This window comes from Oryzias melastigma, linkage group LG23 (assembly GCF_002922805.2).
Source record: "Oryzias melastigma strain HK-1 linkage group LG23, ASM292280v2, whole genome shotgun sequence".
In the NCBI taxonomy this organism is placed as follows: domain Eukaryota; kingdom Metazoa; phylum Chordata; class Actinopteri; order Beloniformes; family Adrianichthyidae; genus Oryzias; species Oryzias melastigma.
In genome coordinates, this window is record NC_050534.1 from 18,028,205 (window position 1) to 18,039,989 (window position 11,785).

Below are 11,785 nucleotides of genomic sequence, written 5' to 3' on the forward strand. Positions count from 1 at the left end.
TTTGGAAATAAAGTGGGTATTTGTAGGAGGCTGTCTACTTCAAGTTCTTCTCTCAGAGCCAGTCAAATTAAAAAAGAGGCCATAACAGCTTCCCAAAACACATTTTTGTCCCCTAATTAAAATGCGAGCGATATTTGCTGCCATTGCAGTGCTTTATTTGCAACTGGAGTAATGGATGTGTGAAAATAATATTCTAGCTCTTGAACTACCTTGGGAGATCTGAAAATAAGTGCATATATTTGCCTGTCGAATGTGGAGCAGTTAATAAGACGTATTGGTGGAATTAAAAAAGCCATCTCTGGTCTGTAGACAAAGCTCTTTTTATCTCTTTCATATTGTTCTCAGCGACAGGATTGTTTTCTATTACTAATGGTAATTTTCTGAGTTTGTCGCTTTTTTTATGAGCTCAATTTTTTACGTCTGGTTCTGTTAGCAGCGTGTTCATTTAATTCACAAAACCGATGTGTTTGTCTATTGGAGGAAATGCAGTACATCACCGCAGGGCAGTTTAGAGGAAGCTGCAGACACACTTGGGATCTGACATCTCTTCTAATCTTGTTTAGCAACCGTGAAGCAGCAGTGCTTGCTGGGAATGTTTCCATAGAACACAGAAGTGAAGTCTATAGGATAAACTGTTCTTTGATTTCATGGGAGTGGCGATCTAAATATTATGGCGTACAGCTGGAGGATGCTGGTGGCAGAATTTGGAGTTTTTCATGATAATGTGGCAGTTAAAAAGCCTCTTTTCACCTTCAAAGTCCAACTCTGAGCATCTTTCAGTGAGCTTTTATCATAAGGGTGTGTAGTGACAATAGTCTGGCGATACGACACACATCATGATACAGTACCAGGGGTAATATTTCCCCTTTAAAAAAATATATGTCTAAATAAAAAAAATTATTTGAATATTTATGCGCCTTTGATATAAAAGAAATTGCAAAATACATTTTTTTAATGATCTCATGTAGAAGTTGCTTTAAATCAAGAAAAATCCTGGTGCTTTTCTTTAAGTATTTAGGAAATATATATATATATATATATATATATATATATATATATATATATATATATATTGGATTTTTTACAGGCAATTTTTTTCTTTTTTTTTAGAAAAAGGGTCTGAAATTAGAAAATTAATTTTTATATGAAACATCTGTTTTTAACTTTTAATGCAAATCTCTTTGAATGTTTACACGCACCAGCTCATCGGCTCATTAAATCTTCTTGAACTAAATGCTAATCAGTGCAGAGGCACAATTATGCTGGATGTTTGAAAAGGTCAGGTGCTGATAAATGTAACACAACACAGTGATCAAAAATTTGACAGAAAATTTATTTGTTTAAACATTTCACAAACTAAGGAAGGATTGTTTGTTTAACCTTGTTTTTATAGCCGATTAACATGTTTCTAAATTCTATAATGCGTTTACATCAACATTAAGACCTATAAACATTTACATTCATAAAAACTGAATGTATAGCAATCAAGACTCAGAATACAGACTCAGCCCCTGGAGGATGCCGGTGGTTACGTTATGATACAAGATGGTGGAATGCGAGATTTGAAGCACTTTCTGCTTGACTTTAGGCCTGGTGACTGTGGTTACATCAGTTGTGTAGTTTGTAAAAATCAAAGTTGCTCTAAAAAAGAGAGAAAAAGCTTGTTTACATACAGCAGCCAAAAATATGTGAACATTTTTAATTAAGCGAATAAAATAAAAAAAAGAAAAATCTGCTTCATTTTCAAAAAATGAAAAAGTAGTTTAACTAACTTCCTCTCATGAGCCAAACTGCATGAACACTATGGGGTCAAACCAGAATCACATTAAAGTCTTCTTCTTCTTTTCCTTTCGGCTTTTCCCTTCAGGGGTCGCCACAGCGAATCAGTTTCCTCCATCTAAGCCTGTCTTCAGCATCCTCCACTCTAACACCAGCCACCTTCATGTCTTCATTCACTGCATCCATAAACCTCATCTTTGGTCTTCCTCTAGACCTCTTTCCTGGCAGCTCTAGATTCAGCATCCTTCTACCAATATATTCACTGTCTCTCCTCTGAACATGTCCAAACCATCTCAGTCTGGCCTCTCTGACTTTATCTCCAAAACCTCTAACATGTGCTGTCCCTCTGATGTATTCATTCCTGATCCTATCCATCCTGGTCACTCCCAAAGAGAACCTCAGCATCTTCATCTCTGCTACCTCCAGCTCTGCTTCCTGTCATATCTTCAGTCCCACTGTTTCTAGTCCAAACAACATGGCTGGTCTCACCACAGTCTTGTACACCTTTCCTTTCATTTGTGCTGAAACTCTTCTGTCACACATCACACCTGACACTTTTCTCCACCCATTCCAACCTGCTTGCACTCTCCTCTTCACTTCTTTTCTACACTCTCCATTACTCTGTACTGTTGACCCTAAGTACTTAAACTCCTCCACCTTCTTTATCTCTTCTCCCTGTAACCTCACTCTTCCACTCTGGTTCCTCTCATTCACACGCATGTACTCTGTCTTACTGCGGCTAACCTTCATTCCTCTCCTTTCCAGGGCAAACCTCCACCTCTCTAACTCCACCTCCACCTGTTCCCTGCTCTCACTACAAATCACAATATCATCTGCAAACATCATAGTCCATGGTGATTCCTGTCTAACCTCATCCGTCAGTCTGTCCATCACCCAGAATCACATTAAAGTGAATTAATAAAAAGGAAAAAAGTTATTTTTTTTTTAAAGAAATTTTAATGCAGTTCTGAACTCAAAGGTACACATTGTAAGCTTGAAAGACTTGTTGAAAATTTGAAAAAATAATTTTTGAACTTGAAAATATTTATATATATATATATTGTTTAAATTGGGAAAAAATACCCCCCCCCCCACATAAAGTTAGGATTAAAAGAAATTCTGTATTGAAACTAAACTGAAGACTGAAAATGAAGAGAAATAAAAACACAAAATTCAAAAATAAAAAGCAGCAGCTGTAAAAAATAAACAATACTTTTTAATTGGTCACAAATTTAGGTCAATTTTTTTATTTTTATTAAAGGGATTCATATTTTTTTTACAATTAAAGTATTTTGTTCAAGTTTATCATCATTACTTTGAAAATTAATACTGTCTTCAATAAAAAAAAAAAAGTAACCTGATCTTGATTCAACCCCATACAGAACTGACTTTACCTTTTTTTTCTTAGTTTTTCATTATCTTATCATGGGAAAATATGTTTTTTTTTATTATGATAACAAGTAGTAGATGTTATTTTCATGAGATGACGAATGTAGTTGTGTCGTGAAAACGAGACTGTTCTTGGCTTTTGCAGAATTTAAACTGTTTTTGAAAATTTTATTCAAATTTACAATTTATTATTTTTTTAATCACTTTAACTGGATCCTGATTGGATGCTTGTAGACGGGTTAAACCAAGACACTACTGTCAACTTTTTTTCTTTATACTTATATATTTATGTGATTTTTTTCAAGTTGTTGTGAGTACTTGGGATTCATTTTGTGTGTGAGTGTCTAAGTCAGCCTTCATAACAGAAGTTTTCTCAAGTTTTTCATGTTTTTTTCATTGAAACAAGGTCATGTTCACTTTTCTGCACTCTGAAAACTTTTCTGAGATCAGGGGAGGTGAATTGGTGCGTCTATCCTCGTACTGATGATGGATGATCACAGATTGAAATTACAAAGCAGAACCCCAAACTGTGACAAGACTGATAGTTAAAGGAAACCTTCCCCTTTCCCTGAATTTGCAAAGAAAAACCCTAATTTTTTGTGATGGAAGTCTGGGATTTGTAATGAGATAAATTATAGGTGATTCTGCACAAGATAATTATATTGTGTCAGTTGGCTCTCTTTGTTCTATCTGAACATCCGGGGTATAATTGTCGTGACCTTAGGCATCACTGTGACCCTGACAGGTGTGGATGAAGCAGCCCCATGTATAGATGCATGTATAGATAGAATGGTACAGCTCTAGTCAGTTGACAAGTGAGGATTGACAGGTCCATTTGAGTCATTTTTTTTTTCTTCTTCAAAGGTGTGAATAGTCTCCCACAGAAAGCCCGTCTCTCCTCCTGTATGTGCTGGAGAAATTGGGTTTTCACAAGCCTTGAGAGAAGTTTATTTTTAGTGAGGCTTGAGTGCCAATCCTAGGATATTTATTTATTTTTCTGGCTTTTGATAATACTTTCATTTATGCAAAATAAAATATTCATGTACCTTCAGGTGTTCCACATTCAAGCGACGTGCAATCAGTTTTAATTCCTAAATTAAAGGAGTAATGCTTCTGAACTGCTAGATTTGCTGTATCCTTGGGGAACCTATAATTACACCAATCTTTTTTTTTTGTTTTGATTGACTCTTAAGTTGCTCCACAGTAAAGTTACTGATCAGAATTAAAATCTACCATAACATTTGGATTAGACGTATAAAGGTTTAAGGACAAGAAGAGAAGTTTATCAGTGAGGGCAATGAAACGAGAATTATCCTATTTACTTTATTTTTGCATTGATACCATATGGACCTAAAGCTTGTTGAGACTTCAAGATCTCCAAGATATTTTTTTTCCAGACTGAGAGCTTATAGCAGAGCAGTATGTTGGACTGGTACAGCTGTGAGATCCCTATTGCATTGGTGTCACGTGATTCCTCGGCTAAAAATATCTCCCCAACACATGAGGATGATACCCAGATTAAGAATAGGCACACTGGATAGAAATGATTGGAAATTATGAGTGAGGAAATGGCTTCAATGAAGCAAAAAAATAATGTAAAGATTTGCTTTTGACACTTAAATATCAGGACAATTTCTTTGATGTTGGCTTTGCTCTGTGTCCGTCAAATAGCCCTAAAGCTGTATACATACTTACTTCTGTTTTTTTTTTCTTTTAATAGTTTGAGAGGGATTGAAAAAAACATGTGTAGACCATTGACTGTATATGAGAAGCATTGACCGTATACGGGAACTGGACTGAGTGACCCCTCTCCCACAATATTCTAGATAGGAAGTACCCACTGACTCCAAGAAGCCAAAATCCCGTAGACTTCTATAGTGAAATAAGCATCAATTACTCAATCGTTCTATGTGTAAAAATAAGCATTCTTGCTTTTTTAACCTGTTGTTGCTAATCCTCTTTTTTTTTCTTTCATATTTTTTTCTGTAATGCAAGCTATTCAATGTTTAAAATGACTAATTAGGTACCCCAATAAAAGTAAGTTGTCTCATGGCCAACATTTGAAACTTTGGACAGATTCCCCTGAGTCGGCTTTCTAGTGGTAGGGGTGTGGCTTCCATCAAGGTAACTCCTGATTGCTGAGAGTGGTTGCCATAGAAATGTTGACTCAGACCAACTAAGACCAGTCACTGCTTACTGAGGATTTCTGACTCCAGTGTGGCACTACTCGTATCGCAAAAAAATGGAGGACTGATTTTGGACAACCCCTGTTAATGATGAGAACTGGACAAAGTGAGTGTGATTTAACCCACAGAAAATGTTTTTTTTTTTTTTAATACGGACGCATATGTTGGAATGAGCAGTGATTGGTCTAAATCGGTCTGGGTCAACATTTCTATGGCAACCACTCTCACCAACCAACATTGAGCTTGTTGGATGTCCACACACTGACCACTTGAATGCAGGTTTGAGAGAATCATTCGATCAACACTCCAAACTTGGTGCATCAGCAGGTACCACATACTTTCTAGTCATCTGATTGGTCCATTTATTTCTTGAATAACTTGCACACAGACAAATATAATAAAAAACAATTATTATTAGCATGAACATTAAAAAAAAGGTTGCAGAGGAAGAATGGTTATTCTGACAAACAGAATGAATGAGTAATGGAAATTTATTTCTCTGTGGAAGTCTGTGGGATTTTGGCTTGTTGTAGCCAGCAGGTACTTCCTGTTTGGAATAAGGAGGGGGGGTCACTCAGTCAAATTTCCATATACAGTTAGCGGTGTACATGCAGCTTTAATGCTTTGCTGGCTGTTTAAATAAAGGAGCTTCTTTTTACTATTCTCATGCTGCACTATTAACTGTAAAACTGTCAACTCTGTTTGAGCTAGTTTCCAGTGTTTAGCAAGAAATTAGAAGTATAAAAAAACAAATGTGATGTCTTCTAATCAGATATTGCTTATGCCCTCTGAAAATATCTTCTCTAAAACACATGTTTGGATATGTTAAATGTGGGCCTGGAGGGGTAAAAAGCTACTCTGCATTCATATGCGCCTCATTCTGTGATTGTACAAGTAGTTTATGTGAGTGCATTGAACTGGATGGATGAACAAACAAAAATCATACACTAAGTGTCAAAATGAGTTAAAGCAACATTTTGGAACCCTTTGTGGAGAATGTGCAAGTATACTCTGCTGCCAAAGGCTAAAGCATTTATTTGCTATAAATATTTTTCACTGCTTCCTGCTTTGATATTTGTGGTTTTAGCATTTCCTGTGATTACACAATAGAAAACAAATATTCAGATAGTTACTCACACAGAAATGGAGTTGATGGGAATCACATGAGAATGATATGTAGAGCTAATATATATTTATATATATATATAGATATATGTATATATAATCTGATAGGTAATTTAATTATTTTCACTTTAGGACTGGGTAACATTGCCAAACAATAAATAGATTTGACTTATATTTTCTTCAATATAGTTTTACTCAGTTTGATAAATATTAATAATTTTCAAATAAATGTTTTTTCGAAAACTAAAAGTAAAACAGTTTTTTGTGATGTAACTAACAAATGTTGGATTTTCATTTAGGTTTAATATTATGAACCGATCATTTTATAAAGCCAGGCCTGTTTTAAACCAGTAACCATCTCACACAGAAAGGTAATGCAGTAAAGTTAAGGACATGTTCACAGCATTGCAATTGTACTACAGTGCAAGTACTTCCAGGACAGACAGTGTTGTACTCCTTTGACTTTACAATATTTCCAGAGGTGAAAAACAAACTCTTTGTCTTTTGATATTTTCTCTGTTCAATAAGAAAAGCCAAATATAATCTTTTTTTATTTTACTAAATAGAATTTGCAGCTTTGGAAAATTACCTAAAGATGTTTAAATGTTGGTGATATAGGTTAGTACTAGGGCTGTAGCGAGTATCCAAATACTGAATATTTGTTTCTGAAAGTTCAAGTACAAATATTTGTGTTGACAAAAATTGCTGATTTGTGAACTTTATTAATACAGTTTAGAAAAATACCCTTAAGGCAATGTAGTTGTTGGTCTAAAACTAAAACTGAACAATAGTGTTGGGTTTTAAGTGTAAGCTAAACAAACCATAGAGAGTTATCACCAAAATTAAATATTTCTTTAAAGTGTCCGTGAAGGCGCTTTAAAGACACATGTTAAAAGACACATGTAGCAACCATTTAAACAATATATGAAATGGTAAGATTTGTGATTTGATCTGAATCATTGATCTTTATTCGTGAATCGAATCGGATCGCCACTTAAGTAATGATCGGCAGTCCTAGCAAGTACTCTGTTTATATCTGTTTTTCTCTAATGGAGAAAAAAAAAGCTTGCTATGGTAGGGCTGATTGAAGGCAATTATATTTTTAAATGCTATACACCAGCTATGACTGAGCTGACAGATCTTCTGATCTCTGATTAGAAACACAGATGATATCAAGTGTTGGTATGACGGGTGTTATCCCATTTCTATCCAGAGATCTTCACAGCCAAATGAAGCTGTTCAGACTTGTGGATGCACAGATAAAGGAATTACTGCAGGACTCTATTGGATATATTGATGGTTTAATAACTTCTATTTAATAAATGGGTCAGATTTAGAACTCTGGTCAAAGTTTAAAGTGAACCATTTTTTTCTGGTTGTCGTCTCTATTTAGAGAATTGGTTTACATTGCTTTCCTTTAAATGATAATTACCTGAATCTAATTTTACATAACAATAGAAGTCATTAGCAGGTTCAGTGAAGGGAAAATATTTCAGGATTTATTTTTCCTTATCTTGTATCCTTTGCTTACGCTTAATCACTTTTTGCCTGTCAAGAAGACCAAGCCAATGTATCTCCAAATGTTGGCAGATGTGGAGAGGAGGCTCAGAGAGATGAGGTGAAACGGTGGATTAGCAAGTCATTGACTCTATGGAGGCCTATAGCCTGATTGACCTTTCAATATAGGAAGAGTGACTGTTGCCAAGCAGCAACTGATTCCCTCTAAATGATTCAGATGATCCTTAAAGTATGTAGCTTGTGTCATTAAAAACAGTTTAGAAGTTTATTATGCCCAATATACTTATTTACTCATATTTTTGTTTTTTTATGGTTTTAATTTGTAGATGGTAAAATGTAAATGGGAGAATCTTAAGAAATAAAGTCAAGGGAACTATATGGTTATGCAGGTTACATAATTGAATACAATGGACCTTCGCCATAACGCGATTCACCTTTTGCTGTATCGCTTTTTTTTAAACATTTTTTTTTACAGCACACTGTGTTTTTTTAATCATGATTGGCTGTAAACTATTGTCATTCAATCTCCTCCGAGCTCTGTCTCTTATACGGAGTGCTTTCAAATTGCTAAATTTACGTAAACCTATAATAGCGGACTTATTTATCAATGAAGGTTTGAACTTTGAGAGTTTAAACAAGAGAAAAAAGTGGGAAAATGTTTGTCTTTTAGTGAGGTGTTTTGTAGGACAAAATAAGATGACTATTTTGCATAATTCGTTTTTTGCAGCTTATATTTAGAACATAACTCCATCAATAAACAAGGCACCACTATAACTTCGAAGATGAAAAAGAGGAAGGCGCAGAATCAGAGGTATTTGGGATCTACTGTAAAGTTTCTGGGCTGCACGGTGGCGCAAGTGGTTAGCGCTCTCGCCTCACAGCGAGAAGGCCCCGGTTCAAATCCCGGCTGGGACCTTTCTGTGTGGAGTTTGCATGTTCTCCCCGTGCATGCGTGGGTTTTCACCGGGGACTCCGGCTTCCTCCCACCGTCCAAAAACATGCTTCATAGGTTAATTGGTGACTCTAAAATTGTCCCTAGGTGTGAATGTGAGAGTGGATGTGTGTGTGATTGGGGCCCTGCGACGGACTGGCGACCTGTCCAGGGTGTACCCCGCCTTCGCCCTTCAGTAGCCGGGATAGGCTCCGGCACCCCCGCGACCCCGAACGGGACGAAGCGGTCAAGAAAATGGATGGATGTAAAGTTTCTCAAGTCGGTGACGGTTTGGGGGACCTTGTATTTTTCTTTTGTTGGACCAGTTTTATTTGGGAGAAGACCAGGAATGCTGCCCACCAGGGTGTTTTTCAATGGTTTTATGACTTTCTTTACTGAATATTGACAGAGTAGGAGTTGATATTTGCCCACAGACAAAAGTACTAATTCTTGGTTTTGGTTGCCTGTTATCACTGTGTTGGATTGTCTTGTAATCTCACCCAAATTAAATCTCTCCCTAAACCTCTTTGGGAATCAATAGATTTTTGTGTAGAGGAAAATATGACCTTCCAGAGCCAATGAGAGCTAAAAACCACTGATGCAGCAGATATTATTTAAGCCATTCACACCAAACGCGGCAGGTGCGTCATTTTCGCGTCTGCTGCCTCTCTTTTGACATCTGTTAAATTTACTACTCAACATTTTGACGCGCCTGCCGCGGAGCAACGCTGAAGTTGTTCTGGAATTAATTTGTTGTCACATCATTGATGATGTTGAACGAGTAGCTTGGGTTTATATGTTTTGGAGAACTCTAGAGAGGCACTGGCAAGCACATCGCTGTGTTTGTTTTCACCATATCTTTCAGTGTCTCCGGGTGCGGTGTACTTCACTTGTGAAGCAAGAGCTGCACCTGAGGGCCGTTTTAAACGTTACTTCTGTCTGTCTGTGGTCCAGTTTGAGCTTTAACCCAAGAGGGGGGAAATGAAAATAAAACTGGGGGATTTTTTATTATTGTCTTGATGAAAGTAAAAAATATATCATAAGCTCATGAAGCTAACATTAACATTGAAACCTGATGCCTCTGCTGCGCTGCCCGCGTTCGGTGTGAATGCACCATAAGACTCAATTAAAATCCTTAATTTTTTTTCAAAAATCAAGTGTTTTTTTTATAATTCTGTGTGTCTTATGTGTGAATTGTGGTTGTATCTACTGACCTGGAGCCAATTTTCTGTGGTGAATGGTGCTAAAAAAAATCTGTCCAAATATTTTAGTACCCCTTTTTGTAAACTACAAAGCCCCACCGCTTGATGGATAGTTGGAGCATCATGGGTACTTTAGTCAGGAGCCTTTTAGAGTAATGGGTATTGGGCTTCAGCATTATGAACTCAACAAACAAGTTTTTGTTTTGTATTTTTTGTGTAACAATTGAAAGTTATTGTCAATAAAGTTTGACGTATGTCTAGAAAAACTTCCCATCAACCATTTTGACCAATCGCCTACCTCTTGGCTCATGTAGGAATTCTTGAGAGTTTAGTCATATCACATTAAAAGATTTTTGTTTTCCTTAATGTTCCTTATTGCCCAAAAATGTTATGTGTTTAAGAACATATATATATAGACAAATAAATAAATTGGTCTAGTTTTCAAAGTTGAGATTCTCTGAGCTGTATGGCTCACTAACCAAAATGAAAACACTTGAAAGCTTTTTCTCTGTATAATGAATTTTTATGAATTTCCCTTTTGCTTGTTTAGATATTTCTTTACAGAAGCAATCAATGTGTGGGTAACTCTCACCTTTGACATTTTGTCACATCTCTTCCTTTTTTTTTCTTGCTGTGACATCTTGATATGTAATTTCTTGGGAATCCAGCTCATTTCTATGCAGATTCGGTTGGTGCCCCTGTGTCCCGTCACCTCTTCCTGTCACCCATTTTCCCTGCTTTTCCCACTCCTGAGCATTGTCATCTGCAGTGGATCTAGCCTTGTCATTTGCCTGTTAACAGTGAGGCGAGTTGACAGCCGCCCACTGTTTACCCATCAGGCCTTTCTCCATATAAAGATGCATTTTTTTCTGAAGAAAGGTTCGACTCTAAGCTTCATCAGCATGCATATCCATTTGCAATCCTCTTTCCGTCCCTTGAGCAGCGAGGGTGAGGGGAGAATGAAGGTTGATGCAGGGATGACACAGTGGCACATGAGTGTCACATCACCCATCAGTCTGTCACACACTGTCACCCAGCTTCTACTAGAGATGCTGTTGATCTGTAAACAACAGAGCGAATCACCAGTCCTCCTAGGGCACCGTGGACATGTTGGCTGTTGGGGCAGAGCACAGCACTGGACGAAATTTCTACAAGCAAAAACATATATATTTACAAATCAACACATCCAGATTCTGATGGTCGTGGTCCTTTAAAAACAAACTATTAATATTGATAGGATTGGGTTTTAAAATGTTGAGATAATCACTCTATAATTCCTAAGCAATAAATTAAAAAAAAATCACAAAAAGCAGTCATAACCCATTTGATTTTTATGTTTTGTGATTTATTTCATTAGACATAACATAAAAAATGTCTGGTTAGCAAGAAATTATTAAAACATGATTTAAACTTTTATGTTAAACAAAGCAAAATAAAAACATTGTTTGTCTGATTTAATAAAAACATTCCTCCCAGAGCTCTTTTGCAGCTTATTTTTTCCTTACAGAAACGTTTATATTTTCCATCAGTTATGCAGGATGTGTTTGTGGCTCATATTCTTTGAAGATGCACCGCATGCATCTTTCCTGCTGTCATTTGCAGGGATATACTGTCAATTTATTTTACTTTAGAAAGAAACTGGAGAACTTAACTGC